At 38.1% G+C, this 13,193-nt stretch overlaps 1 long non-coding RNA gene across 1 annotated transcript in view; it reads right to left on the reverse strand.

Moving 5' to 3' along the window:
• LOC141988105 (uncharacterized) overlaps positions 1–13,193 on the reverse strand; it is a 56,143-nt gene that overhangs the window by 28,629 nt on the left and 14,321 nt on the right. The window contains exon 2 of the long non-coding RNA XR_012639658.1: positions 238–391. This is a non-coding gene — a long non-coding RNA (uncharacterized LOC141988105). The remainder of the gene's footprint in view (positions 1–237; positions 392–13,193) is intronic.

Here is a 13,193-nt window from a genome sequence, read left to right on the forward strand (position 1 = left end):
CATATTTGTACACAGTTACCAAATTGTCCATGCACACTGAATGTTTAAAAATTCAAGCAGATGCTTCAATGCCTAACCAACCGTTTACTCATGTAAATACTTAACTTTCAAATTATCACACTTTTTCACTTGCTAAATGTAACTGAGATTTTTATTATATCCATGTTTAAATCTAGTCAATAATAGCAGTTCTAAACTTCATATATAGAATCAGGCTTAAATAGAAATTATACATACCTGTATACAGCTTTTAGACAGCCTAATATTCAAGGTATTTGGATCCAAGGTTTTGGTTTGGGCCATTTTTTATCAATCAATAGCCCTTTGAAGACTTCTAAGTAAAAATAAAAGCATTCACTTCAAGCTTTCGGATCTGTCCCTTTTGTCCTTGCTGTCTGTAAGTAACAAAGTAAACAATGCCAAACAACATTGCAGCGGTAACAAAGTAAACAATGCCAAAATAGATTTTTACTCATTCTGAACAGAAGACATTCCAAAATATATCCAGACACTGTTCTAAGCAGGAACAAATTACACATAAATACACATTTTGTGCCAGAATGTGTGTGGTATCATTCATTTAAATTACAGCAGGCTTCAATTGTGGTCATTGTGCTACAATATCATTGTGTTAGGTGCTGTACAAATCATAATATGATATTTTGTCTAACCCCCAAATGACAAGAGTTTAGACAAGATTGCAACATATTAGTAAGTAAAGGGTATTTTTTTTAAAACCTAGGTGCCTAATTTCACACTCCTAAATGCTTACTTAGGCCTGGTCTACACTATGGGGGGGATCGATCTAAGATACGCAACTTCAGCTATGAGAATAGGGTAGCTGAAGTCGATGTATCTTAGATCGACTTAGAATCACTTACTTTGTGTACTTGCGGCACGGGATCAACAGCTGCCACTCCCCCATTGACTCTGCTTCCGCCTCTCACCCTGGTGGAGTTCTGGAATCGACAGCAGAGTGATCGGGGATCGATTTATCGTGTCTACACTAGATGCGATAAATCGATCCCCGATAGATCGATCACTACCTGCTGATACGGCGGGTAGTGTAGAAGTGGCCTTAGCCTCCTGCATTTTCAGAGATGATTAATATCTGCAGTTTTTATTAACTTCAGAAGGGATTTGTGGGTGATCAGCGCCTTTGGAAATCAGATCATTTTTATTAGGTGCCCAAACAAACTGCTAAACCATAGGCATCCAAGTCTGAAAATGTTGGCCTTAGTAGTAATTTAAAGATAGGTAAATAAAGAGACAGTTTTTATGCAGATCTTCATTCAGGAAAAACTCCCATTGGCATCCACGGCTTTCTAAAAGGCTAAGGATCCTTTGAGTTACAGAAGACTGGACATTCTGCAGTTCGTAGAGCTAGCTGACAATTTTTTGACAAAGTGCCAATTTGTTAGAAAATGCCAATTTGTCAAAAACAAAAGTTCTTGCGCTAAAGGGTTGATTTTGACAAACTTTCATTGAGAAAGTTTCTCTGGTCCATGCTGGAATTTCAGAGAAAGAAAGAGTGTTCAGAATAGCTTTGTGATTAGGACCCTCACCTGGGATCTGGGAGATCTAGATTCTACCTGAATCAGTTAGAACAGAGGCTTGAACTTGAGTCTCCAACATCCCAAGTGAGCCCAACCACAAGCTATTCTGGTCCCTTTGTCCCCATGCCCCCAAAATTCAAGAGGTTCAGTATGGGAAAAATCTTTGAAATCTCAAAAAAATTCAGCTTTAGCAGTGCCTTAGACTGTATAATGCATATAGCTAAATTCAAGTCTAGCATTCAAAAACAGCAGCAGAAGGATTTCCAGTGAAAATCCAGCCATCCACTGCAGAAGATTTAACTAACTTTAATTAATGAATGTATATACATCTGAAGTAAGTTACAGTGCCAAAACTAACATTTTTATTGAGAGCCACCATTGTGTTTTTTCCCTGCTGTCTTTATCCTCATGCTCTCGTTTCAGTGTTTCTTTTTCCCTTTATTACTTCTATTTTAAAACTTTACATCGATGGGATTTCTTTGTTTTGTTACTTTTTCCTCAACTTTAGTTTTCAGCAATAATGTTTTTCGTTGTAGCTATTCTTCCTCATCTTTGTAACAAATCTGCTAGCCATTTAATTATACCTTGATGCTTTATAATTCACAATAAACTGAAAATGAAAGCGAAGTTCTCATAGCAGCAATCGAGAAACATAGCTATGAAGAAAGATCACTGTTGCCAACAGAGCATTCTGTTGGAGCTGGAGAAAATAACACTGATTTTGTTTCTTTTGTGTAGTTTCTTTTTCTGCTCATTGAAGTGAAGTGAGAAGCCATTAACAGGACAGACTGAGTGGTGCAGTGGTAATTTTGGAAGTACAGGTATTCTAAGCCCAACCTATTGAAATAAAAGGTTTTCAAATAGAAGCCGGTGGCAAAGTCCTTGTGGGAAGCATGAAATAGGAATTGAGACTGTAACTAATTTAGAATGAAATGGAGGGAAGGGAGAAAAAGTTGAAGTGTTTTATAGGGCTGGATCAACCCAGTATACATCCAAAGGCCTTGTGCAAATAACTCTCCCACTTTTAACCCTTTAATTCCAATGTACCAATGAGTGCATTAGGAGCCATCTTGCTGAAAAGCAAAATCTTGTGACACTACCAATAAATGAGGGAGAGATTCTGCAAGTGTTATTCTTACTGATTGGTATTTATGAATTCTATTTATTGACAGGATCACAGGATTGGACCCTACATGAGAATTTAATGTAACTTAATTGCAGTTTAACGTTTGCAAACAGAACATCAATATGTACAAATGAAATATTTTGTTCAACTATAAATACCTTTCTTTAGTATTGGAAGCAGTTGGAAACTGGTTAATTGTTTAAAGAAATGCTCCAAAAATGATGTTCTCAGAGTATTCAAATATTACTCCTCATATTACGTTACAAAAAATCTTGGAGATTATTGGGGAAAAAAAAGGCTGTTTACTGACAGAAAGTTGGTGGTAGAAAATTAAAGCAAGCTTAGAAAAAAATATTTTAAAAGTCTCTTTTCAGCAAGATGCCAATAACTAGTAGGATATTCAGGAAGGTGAATTTAGATTTTAAAAACAACTTTATTTTCAGATAAATTTAGTAATTCATTTATGTAAGGAATATTTTCTACTCTATGAATTTTCAAGACTGAACAAAATCAGAGTTTCCCTATAACTGCAGTTATAATTAAAGAATGTCATCCAAATTTGTAACAGGATCTCCCTGCAGCGCATATATTTTATCGTTACACCACAAGAGCACAGGCTATGTTACCACAGAAGACCCTGTTTTTATAATAATTATTCAATAGAAATTTCTTACCCTTATGTGTGACCCACAGCTTAAAGAAAGAAATGATGGAGCAGATGGAAAAGCAGAAGATAGTTTGGGCAGTGTTTCAGGAAAAGAAGTATGGACTTGTGTTTAAGATACAGATCTGGGATCCGGGTGTTCTGGATTGTAATCTGGCTCAGACTTCTTTTCTGATCTTGGGTAGTTTCCCTAAAATCTCTCCATGCCTCAGTTTTCCTATCTGTAAATTGTTGATAAGAATATTTCTCTACCTCACAAAAGTGTGGAAGAGTAACTCTATTAACATTGTCCCAGACACTGCATGAAGAAAGACAAGACACCAGGAGTGTACGCCAAGACACCAGGCTGCAACTTTGTAAACTAATGCATCTGGGAACTATCTAGCAATAGTTCGTCCACTGCAAGTCATCCTTCCTGTTCAGCATTCAAGCATAAAAAAAGAGAGCCGTGACAGTGCAACATTCAGGCTTTCTTCTTTCTTGCATATATGCCATTGTCTTTCATCAAGCACCTCCTGAAAGTAGAGTTCTCTACAGTTTTAGACATTACCCTATACACAAGCATATTAGCCTAGTATAAAGCTCTCCGTTGGAAAATTATCTTAATACTTCCTTTCTAATCCATTCCAACAGGTGGAAGGCTGCTGTCAACCCACTCCCACACAACATTAACTTGGTCCAAGCACTGTGGCTGTGTCCCCTTCACTGTGGAACCATTACCTTCACTGGCCACCTGCCAAACTGCAGCCAAATGAATTTTACTGCCTGCATACCACCAGGTCCCTGGACTGCTGATAGAGAAGAGCAGGTAGTCCTACAAGAAAAGTCAATGGAGATAGCCAGAGTTCAGAGCCCCAGCAGGATGACTCGCAGGAGATTGCAAGAGAGAACACAAGACAAGAAGACTTGCAGCCAGAAAAAAATAGGAGGAAGGCTGGAGAATCACACCAACACCAGGAAGAGGCAGGTCTATGACATTGGTGACTCCCTACTAAGAAGAACACACAGCTTTGTCACCAGAGCTGATCTGAAGAACAGAGGGGTGTGCTGTCTGCCAGGAGCTAAGATATGGGATGTGGAGCCTAAGGCTGAAGAGAATCCTGATGGGAGCAGGAAAGAGTACACTGATTGTCCTTCATGTGTGAACAAATGATAAATCTAGATTCTCCTTGAAATATATTAAGGGAGATTATGGCAAGCTTGGGAAGACACTTAAAGAAATGATAAAGGTGATTGAGTAGCACTGAATATTAATGATGAGGTAGACTGTAAAGAAATTAGAAGTGATGGAATGGATAAAACAAAGTCTGTTTGGGTCAAAATCACTTTGGGGAAGAAAGCTACCAGAGTCTCCGCTGGGATAGTGCTGGGGTGTGCTACAGATACCCACAATCGGATTTGAATATGAATAGAGACCTCTTTAATGTTTTTAATCAAATAAATACTTCTGAGAATTGTGTGACTATGGGAGACTTTAACTTCACAGATACAGAATGAAGGACAAGTGCTACTAATGATCGTAGGGCCCAGATTTTTCTAGATATCTAGGTAGCTGACAGATTTCTTTACCAAATAGTTTCCAAACCTACAAGAGGGATGCCATTTTAGATTTGGTATTGGTGAGTAGTGAGGACTTCATTGAACAAGAACTGGTTGTAGGCAGGGCCGGCTCCAGCGTTTTTGCTGCCCAAAGCAGCAAAAAAAAACAAAACAAAAAACCTTGCCGCCAAACACGGAGGCGGAGTGATGGTGTGGCTGCCGAATTGCCACCAGTAACCAAAGAAGAGTCGCGTCTCCGCTGCCGAATTGCCGCCGAGCACGAAACGCGCTGTGACGGAACGGCTGCCGAATTCCCACCACCGCCGAGGCCGGATTGCCGCCCCAGAGCCCGACCTCTTGCCGCCCTTTTACATTTGCTGCCCCAGGCACCTGCTTGGTTCGCTGGTGCCTGGAGCAGGCCCAGGTTGTAGGGGACAACCTTGGTTCGAGTGATCATGAGCTAATTCAGTTTAATCTAAATAGAAGGATAAACAAAAATAGCTCTGCAACTTGGGTCCTTGATTTCAAAAGGGCAAACTTAAAAAAATTAAGGGAATTAGTTAGGGAAGTAGACTGAACTGAAGACTCAAGGATCTGAATGTAGAGGAGGCTTGGAATTACTTTAAGTCAAAATTGCAGAAACTATCTAAAAGCCTGTATCCCAAGCAAGGGGAAAAATTCAGAGAGAAGAAGTTCTCTAAACACCAGTTTTCTTTCATTTCACATAGGTCACCAAACAGCCTTCAGGTGGTAACAACTTTTAGACAATTCTAGAGATCTGCAAAATACCAATTTTAATCTTCAGGGGTTCTTGTGATCCTCTTGTAGTTTGGGTACTCTAGCCTGGGTTTGTCCCCCATGAGTTTTCTTTGAGTTTTAGGTTCACCAGCTGGCCACTTCCTAATGATACAGGAATGCCGCAGCTCCCCAAAGACTGAAAAGTGTGAGTGAGGTTGCAGACCTGCATTTCCTCATATTGGATAAACAGCAAATGGGGAAGAGATTCCTATCCTGCTGATGGAAGTGAGACCAGAACCCCAATGAAAGTTTTAGAAAACAGAGCTTAGTTTTGTGTTTTTAATAAAATTCAAAGTGGGAAAAATTAACCTGTTTTTGTGTTTGTCACTAAAGCTTTCCATAAATCTTGACTGAGATTTGAACAAATGATGTGGAGATGAAAAGCTTCTTATCATGTTAGTACTTCATCCTCTGAAGTTTTGAATTTTATAGGCCAGAACATTTAATAGTCTCATTCTTCAGAAAGTTATGTAGTTTTAGTTGATATATAGTATAAATCATGGTGTTTGTATCAGCTTGACTTCTTTTACAATATTGTCTCCATTGAGAAGTGATCATGAAAACTAGGGCAAAAATTTTAGTAAGTTAACTGTGCATTAGTTTTGGTCTTTAAACAAATAATAAAAATAATATAGAGGCTTTTGTGTGAACTTTTCAAAACACAGAAAAGTTCAGTTTATTTGGGAATATTACTGTAGTAGAGAAAATATATTTTTCAGAAGGATATCCAGTGAGCTCTGACACTGTCCTCTTTAAGTATTCATCCATATCACATTCAAGTGAATGTTTACATGCCCTGACTCCGATGGCTTATTCTATTAGCTTGAACAGAGTACTGTTTTGATTCATCATTGATTAGGTTGTCAACAGTTTTGAAATATTAAGTTAATTCATGGTACTACAAGCATGAGTTATCTGAAACTTTGTTACGCAGCAAAAGGCATAGCAGATTAACCAGAGGTGGGTTATGGTTTTGTGGGGCTCTGGGCCAGAGCAAGTGGGGGCCCTTCCCCACCCCTTCCACCTGCAGTCCTCTCCTCCCAACTCCTCCCCCACCCCAGTGCTCCTGCTGGGGAGGCGGGGTCAGGGCACGGGGGCTTGCCCCATTCGCCCACCTGCCTGATGCTCCTGCTGGGGAGCGGGGCAAGCCCATGCATCCTGACTTCACTCCCTGGCAGGAGTGTCGGGTGGGCGGATGGAGTGGGGCAAGCCCCCGATACCCGACCCCACTTCCTGGCCAGAGAGCTGAGCCAGCAGGCAGAACAGGTTGGGGTGCCCATTTTTCTGGGGTCCCCAATTGGCCAGGGCCCCTGGGCTCGGGCCCCATTGGCCCAATGGCTAATCCTCCATTGAGATTAACACAAATCATAGTTTTGGCTAGTCGTGATATTTTGGAAAGCTGGATGATTGTGGAACTTTTATATCTGTTTGACAGCCTCTTACCCAAATAGCTTCTCTGATAATATTGTATATCATTTGTGATGTTGAGGCTAATATTGGAGACAAAAATATAATGAATATCCATTAATTATAACGGCGAGTACATGTTTGTGAACATATGCTATTTAAAAATAACCCAACCAACTAAATACAAAACAAATTATATTGTTTTTTTTAGAAAGCTTCAATTGTTTGGACATATTGTTTATATCGTAAGAGCATTACAGGTGCAGCTACTGCTCTGGGGACAAAGAGCTTCTGTCAATAGGGCAGTAAAGTGGTTAACCATGGACTTGTTTATCTTGTTTATATTTTGGCACAATGACTTGGCAAGATATCTCTTTTTATCTCTAAAGCCTCTAGTCTCTCCTTGTTTCTCCTAACATGTCTATAATGCAACAAATGAACAGCTTCTGAAACGTTCCAGAATATAGGTTTGCCAAGATGGATTCAGAGCTTGCCATAACTTTGTTTCCCTGAAAATACAGTCGTAAACAGTTCAGGATATATCGTCTATGTCATAATGGAAAAAAATCCACGACAGACCTTAATAATGACTTATATTATTTAATTTATTTATTTACTTTATGTTATTTTGCTTTTGTCACTTGTTGAAACATGTATTTCCAATTGGCCAACAGCAGCACGGTATTTCCTTTCCACTATATGGCTTTTACGCTGCAACTATTTCCTTCTGGTTTGCTTTTGTTTCCATAGGAAATTTTTAATTGTGTGATTTACACTTTCCCACTCACATAGCTCCTTCCTCCCACATCTATCATTTATTTTATTCTTGAGGGGTTGAGAAATGTATATTTCGCTTCCAGATTTTCCTTCAATACCTCCATCTTGGATGTGTCAGGATTACTATAATGATGGGTTTGAGAGTCCATAACTGCCAGAGGATACTATAATGCAGTAAATACTAGTACCACAGATGTATGCATATGGATGTTAAATTATGTGTAATGCCTTATCTGATTTGTGTATCTGGATAATTTGTTTTTTAGGAGATGTGAAAATGGAATCCAATTTTTTGTTGGGAGAGGGGTGAAGAAGGAGGGTTCCTACAAAAATATAACCAATACAAAATGGGTCTGATTTTTTTCACACATTTTTTCTTAATTTGTAAGGATGGAAGTTCACCAACATTGAGCGCACTTGCACCTTGTCTACAACAGGAAAAAGTTCATCAGCACTGCTTTTGATGATAAGCAATGGTGGGGGCACAGACAATTTACCATCATGTCATCTACCTGCATCATTTGAGATAACTTCACTGCCTCACAAATTGATTTAGAACATAATTTTTTTATAGACATGAGGTGAAACTGTGACCAGAATGGCCAGTATCTGATAAATGGAACCTTTTCTGCCATGCTGTGTTAAACTAAACCTAAACTAATCCAAAGATATTATGTGTATTTGCTATATAATGAGGGTGCCATGGCATACCTTACTGTCATATATATTTTATATTTCATGAGCTTATTGACTTCTGCTCTTGATGGGGTGATATTTTCCCCAGCAGCTTGATTCTAGAATTTTAAGGCTCTGCTTCCTCAAGTAACGTAGGTAGATGACTGATTTTTGAGGAGGTTGTACTCCAGATTTCAAAATACAGATAAATAGGTGCCTAATGCTTTAAAGTATTGTTTGTGGCTCACTAACTGTCCATGATCTTTTCTCTCTTTCCCTCTCAGCTTCTCTGTTGCTCAAGGAAACAGAACCACTTAATTTTTCTCTCAGGTCTTAATTTACGACACTCCCTTTCAGTTTACATACCAATTGTTTGAACAAGATTGGACGGAACTCTCTCATTTGGCCCTCTGAAGCTAATTGCATTATTTCAATAGCTCTATTGGTTCCAAGACTTGAACTAATTTTGTGAAATTTTCTGACGTTACAATAAACAGGATTTCTTGGTTCTAATTGTGCTATTTTGTTCATGATTGTAAAAGACTAATTCATAAGGGTGCGAAGCTCCACTGAACTGTTCACTGCAGCTCCAATTACAAATCTAGAGCTATAAAACTCTACTTATTATATTTTTGCTTTCTAAACAATCCTTGAAGTTTTATGAATATAGTGTAAATCCTTTTACAGCTCTTTGAAACTACCTCTTCATTATGTGCAGTGTGTTTATTTTGCTTATATGTATTGTCAGTTAAAAATGGAAATATGAGTTGGAAGGATGATTCAATTTTTATTTCTAAAGACTAACAGTTTTAAGTAACCATATTCTTATATACAGGACATTTTACAAGCAAAAGAGTAGAAACCCAGATCTTTTTGTAGTACTGATGTTGAAAGTGTTCTTGCAAAACCTCCTCAACTTTATACCAGGTGTTTTACTTGAGACTGACAATTGTTTTTAAAACATTGCTGACCCTTTGAGCCCATGCCACAGGTTATTATATGTTTACATAACTCATTACAAATAAAAAAGAGAAGATTCTCTAAATATTAGACTAAAATGGGAATTTACTTAGAAATACCATAGCAGGACTTACCAAACAAAGACTGGCTAAAAAAAAAAAAAGAGCCGTGACTATTGCAACCCTACAGTAGAAATGAAATAGCTATGGTTAGAGTGGCACATTTTCATTATAAGCCTGAGCTAAAGTCCGTTGAAATCAATTAGAAGATTCAATTGGACTTCCAGGGCTTTCCGTCATTTAGTCAGATCCCTCTATCTGAAAAAGTTAGCCATTCAGCTAAAGTTCTACATGCTAGTTCTGAGCCTAAATGGTCCCTGACTTTCTACATGCAGTCATTTTTGAGTTACCAGAGCCAGGTGAAAACAATCCTATCTTCAAGACATCAGATGCTAATTCTGTGCTCATATTAGCAGGAATGGAATTGCCATAGAATGAGAACAATAGCCCTTACCATGTGTGACAGAATTTGGTTTAGTTATAGTGAAGTTATCAGTATCCACGTACACAGAAGAGGACAGAGTCTATGGATCCTAAGAACGTGAACCTCACTGAGGACAGGGAGGAGGCGAGCAGGACCGAACTGTAGTTTCTGCAGGAATTATGCCTAGATATGGCACTCTGGTATAACTTGGACATAACTCAGTCAAAGTCACTGAGTGTCAACCTGGCCCTATTGAAATCAATGGAATTTCCCCCAATGGGATTTCCCCCAATGCCTTTTTGGTGAGGGAGGAGCCTTGGAAAATATGCTTTTATTCATTGCAAAAGCCCAGTTACTCCAATGTCAGAAAAACACAAGCCTGAGAAATTGCTGTGATTTTCTTATACCAAAAAACGACACCCTATGCTCAGATGAGTGATATCTATCTTGGTGTGATTCTTCAGCAAAATTTCCTGCATGACCTTTTAGCCATTGCCGGTCCAAGCAGTGATTTTTGGGAAAGTGAGGCAAAATGAGGCAAAGACACTGCTAAGACTCACCTTAATTGCTTATACATTGTACCCTGTATCTGTCTCTTTAGATTGTAACATCTCTGTGCCAGTCACTGTGACTCCCTATATGTCTGCACAGCACTTTGCACAATTGAGCTCTGATCCAATTGGACCTTCTGTATGCAACCATGTGATTAAAATAATGATAACTAGGGTTGTCAATTAATCACAGTTATCTCATGCGATTAACTCAAAAAATTAATTGTGATTTTTAAAAAATTCGCAATTCATCACAGTTTTAATTGCACCGTTAAACAATTGAAATGTATTAAATATTTTTGATGCTTTTCTACATTTTCATATATATTGTATTCTGTGTTGTAATTGAAATCAAAGAGTATATTATTTTTATTACAAATATTTACACTGCAAAAATGATAAACAAAAGAAATAGTATTTTTCAGTTCACCTCATACAAGTACTGGAGTGCAATCTCTTTGTCATGAAAGTGCAACTTACCAATGTTGATTTTTTTGTTATATAAAATCATGCATCCGATGAAGTGATGAAGTGAGCTGTAGCTCACGAAAGCTTATGCTCAAATAAATTGGTTAGTCTCTAAGGTGCCACAAGTCCTCCTTTTCTTTTTGCGAATACAGACTAAAACGGCTGCTACTCTGAAACTTACCATACAATGAATGATTACTTTAGTTCAGTTGATCAGTAAATAATAGCAGAGACATACTCTATTCTGTATTGATATCCTCATATTTCTACAGAACACACTCTGCAGCTCTTCCCAGCTGACTTTATGATTTTTGCAAGAGCACACTGTAGGGTTTCCAAAGTCTGCTGGTGATGGGAGCAGAGTTTGCAAGCTCCATGAACCGAATGATTTTGAGACAGAACTTTTGTAACATTCATATTTAGACAACAAATGCTCAAAAGTCAGGACATAAAGTCAAGATTCCCATTGTAATGTTAATGCACCTACACTGTGAATCTTGTGTGAAATTATGGCCCTTTTAAGGTAAATAGGAGTTTTGCCATTGACTTCAATGGAGGCAAGATTTCACAATGCTATATTTTATGGCACATATTGACATTAAAATTAAGGACTGCATCATGAAAGCTGCTGAGTGCTATTTACTCCTATACAAGTCAATGGGTACCGAAAGTGTGTAGTCCCTCATAGATTCAGGCCTATAGAAGCAACACAGGGATAAAAAATGCAATAAATGTGTACTAAGGATCCAGGGGTGCAAACACCCCTAGCATATTGCTTACTATTTTAATGGGACCATTCATGAGAGTAATCATGATACTTGGAAGCAAGTGGTTGTAGGATCAGGGAATAAGAGAACTGCAAATTTTCCATTTCTGTTGCATTAATGTATTTTAAAAATGTTTTAATATATATTAGACAGTTCTTTTTATATTCACCGCTGCAGCAAAATATTGTTCTACTACTGGAAGATCTGTAAAGCCTTTAATTTGTTCCACCTGTGACATTTTATTTGCTTTGTTGGTATGGTGAATATTGCAAAGCTTAGCTAATTTTTTTTTTCTTTTATACTATGTTCAAAATCTAATACATTTCCATTTTTGAGAAAATCCTTCATGGTCTGATTTTCAGAGGTGCTGAGCCCCTGCAAATTGCACTGATTTCTACTGATCAGCAACTCTGAAAACTAGGCCCTGATTATTCCTCCCGCTGCCCTATCTTCAAAATTCTCTTTTACTAATCTAAAACAGAAAATTTCATACACTGCTAACAAAGGAAATGGAAATGTTTCTTTTTATTTGTTGTGGTAAGGCAGGTCAAGTCTTTTAAATGTCAATTTTCTTTTTTTTTTATTAGTAGCTTATTGTGTACTTCAGTAAGAATGTATCATTTCTATTTGATTGGCTTAATTTGTACAAACAGTATGGAAAGCCAATTCTCTTGTGGTATAGTTCTGCTGTGGATATACCTGTAGATTGAGTTACTACTGAAGGGGGAGGGGAGTGCTGATTTAGGATGATAAGAAAATAAACCCAAGCAAGCAATAGATATGGAATAAAAATGTAACACTTGCCAGGAAGCTTATTCTCAATATAAATAAGGATTAGCACTAGAGGCTGTGCACCAAATACAGTCTTAGCACACATATGTTTGAATATTACACTGTGAATACATGAAAAATGACTTCATAAGCATGGCATTTTTCAGTGGAGCAATATTTAGGTCACTTGCTATTGGGTTCAGTCTATGCTAAATGTCTGTGTTTCAAGAAACACCCTTATAAGAAGGGAAAGTAAAGAAATTCTACCTGCCTAGTGGGTAGGGTTGGAGGAAAGAAGCCTTTCCCCTAGCAGGAGTGTGGTTTTAGGGAAGGAGAAGTATGGAACTACACAAAATTGTAGGTAGTTATTTTGAAGAATAGTAATCTACTTGTTTCTGGTTGTTGTAGGCAGGAGAAGCTAGACAAGTGGTTCCACAAGCTTCCATAATGCAATTACAATGGTCCATAGGGGTTTTATTCTGCACAGAGACAAACAAGGGGAAATAACCACATGCTGTAAAATCATCTGCAAGACTCTGTATGCATGTACAGGTTCAACAGCTTGTGCTCAAGTCCTAGATATGATTTAGAGAGCGGGCTATTTTTTGTGCACACAGAACTCAGACTGCAGGTGGATGGCAACAGATGATC

Source organism: Natator depressus, chromosome 5 (assembly GCF_965152275.1).
Source record: "Natator depressus isolate rNatDep1 chromosome 5, rNatDep2.hap1, whole genome shotgun sequence".
Classification (NCBI taxonomy): domain Eukaryota; kingdom Metazoa; phylum Chordata; order Testudines; family Cheloniidae; genus Natator; species Natator depressus.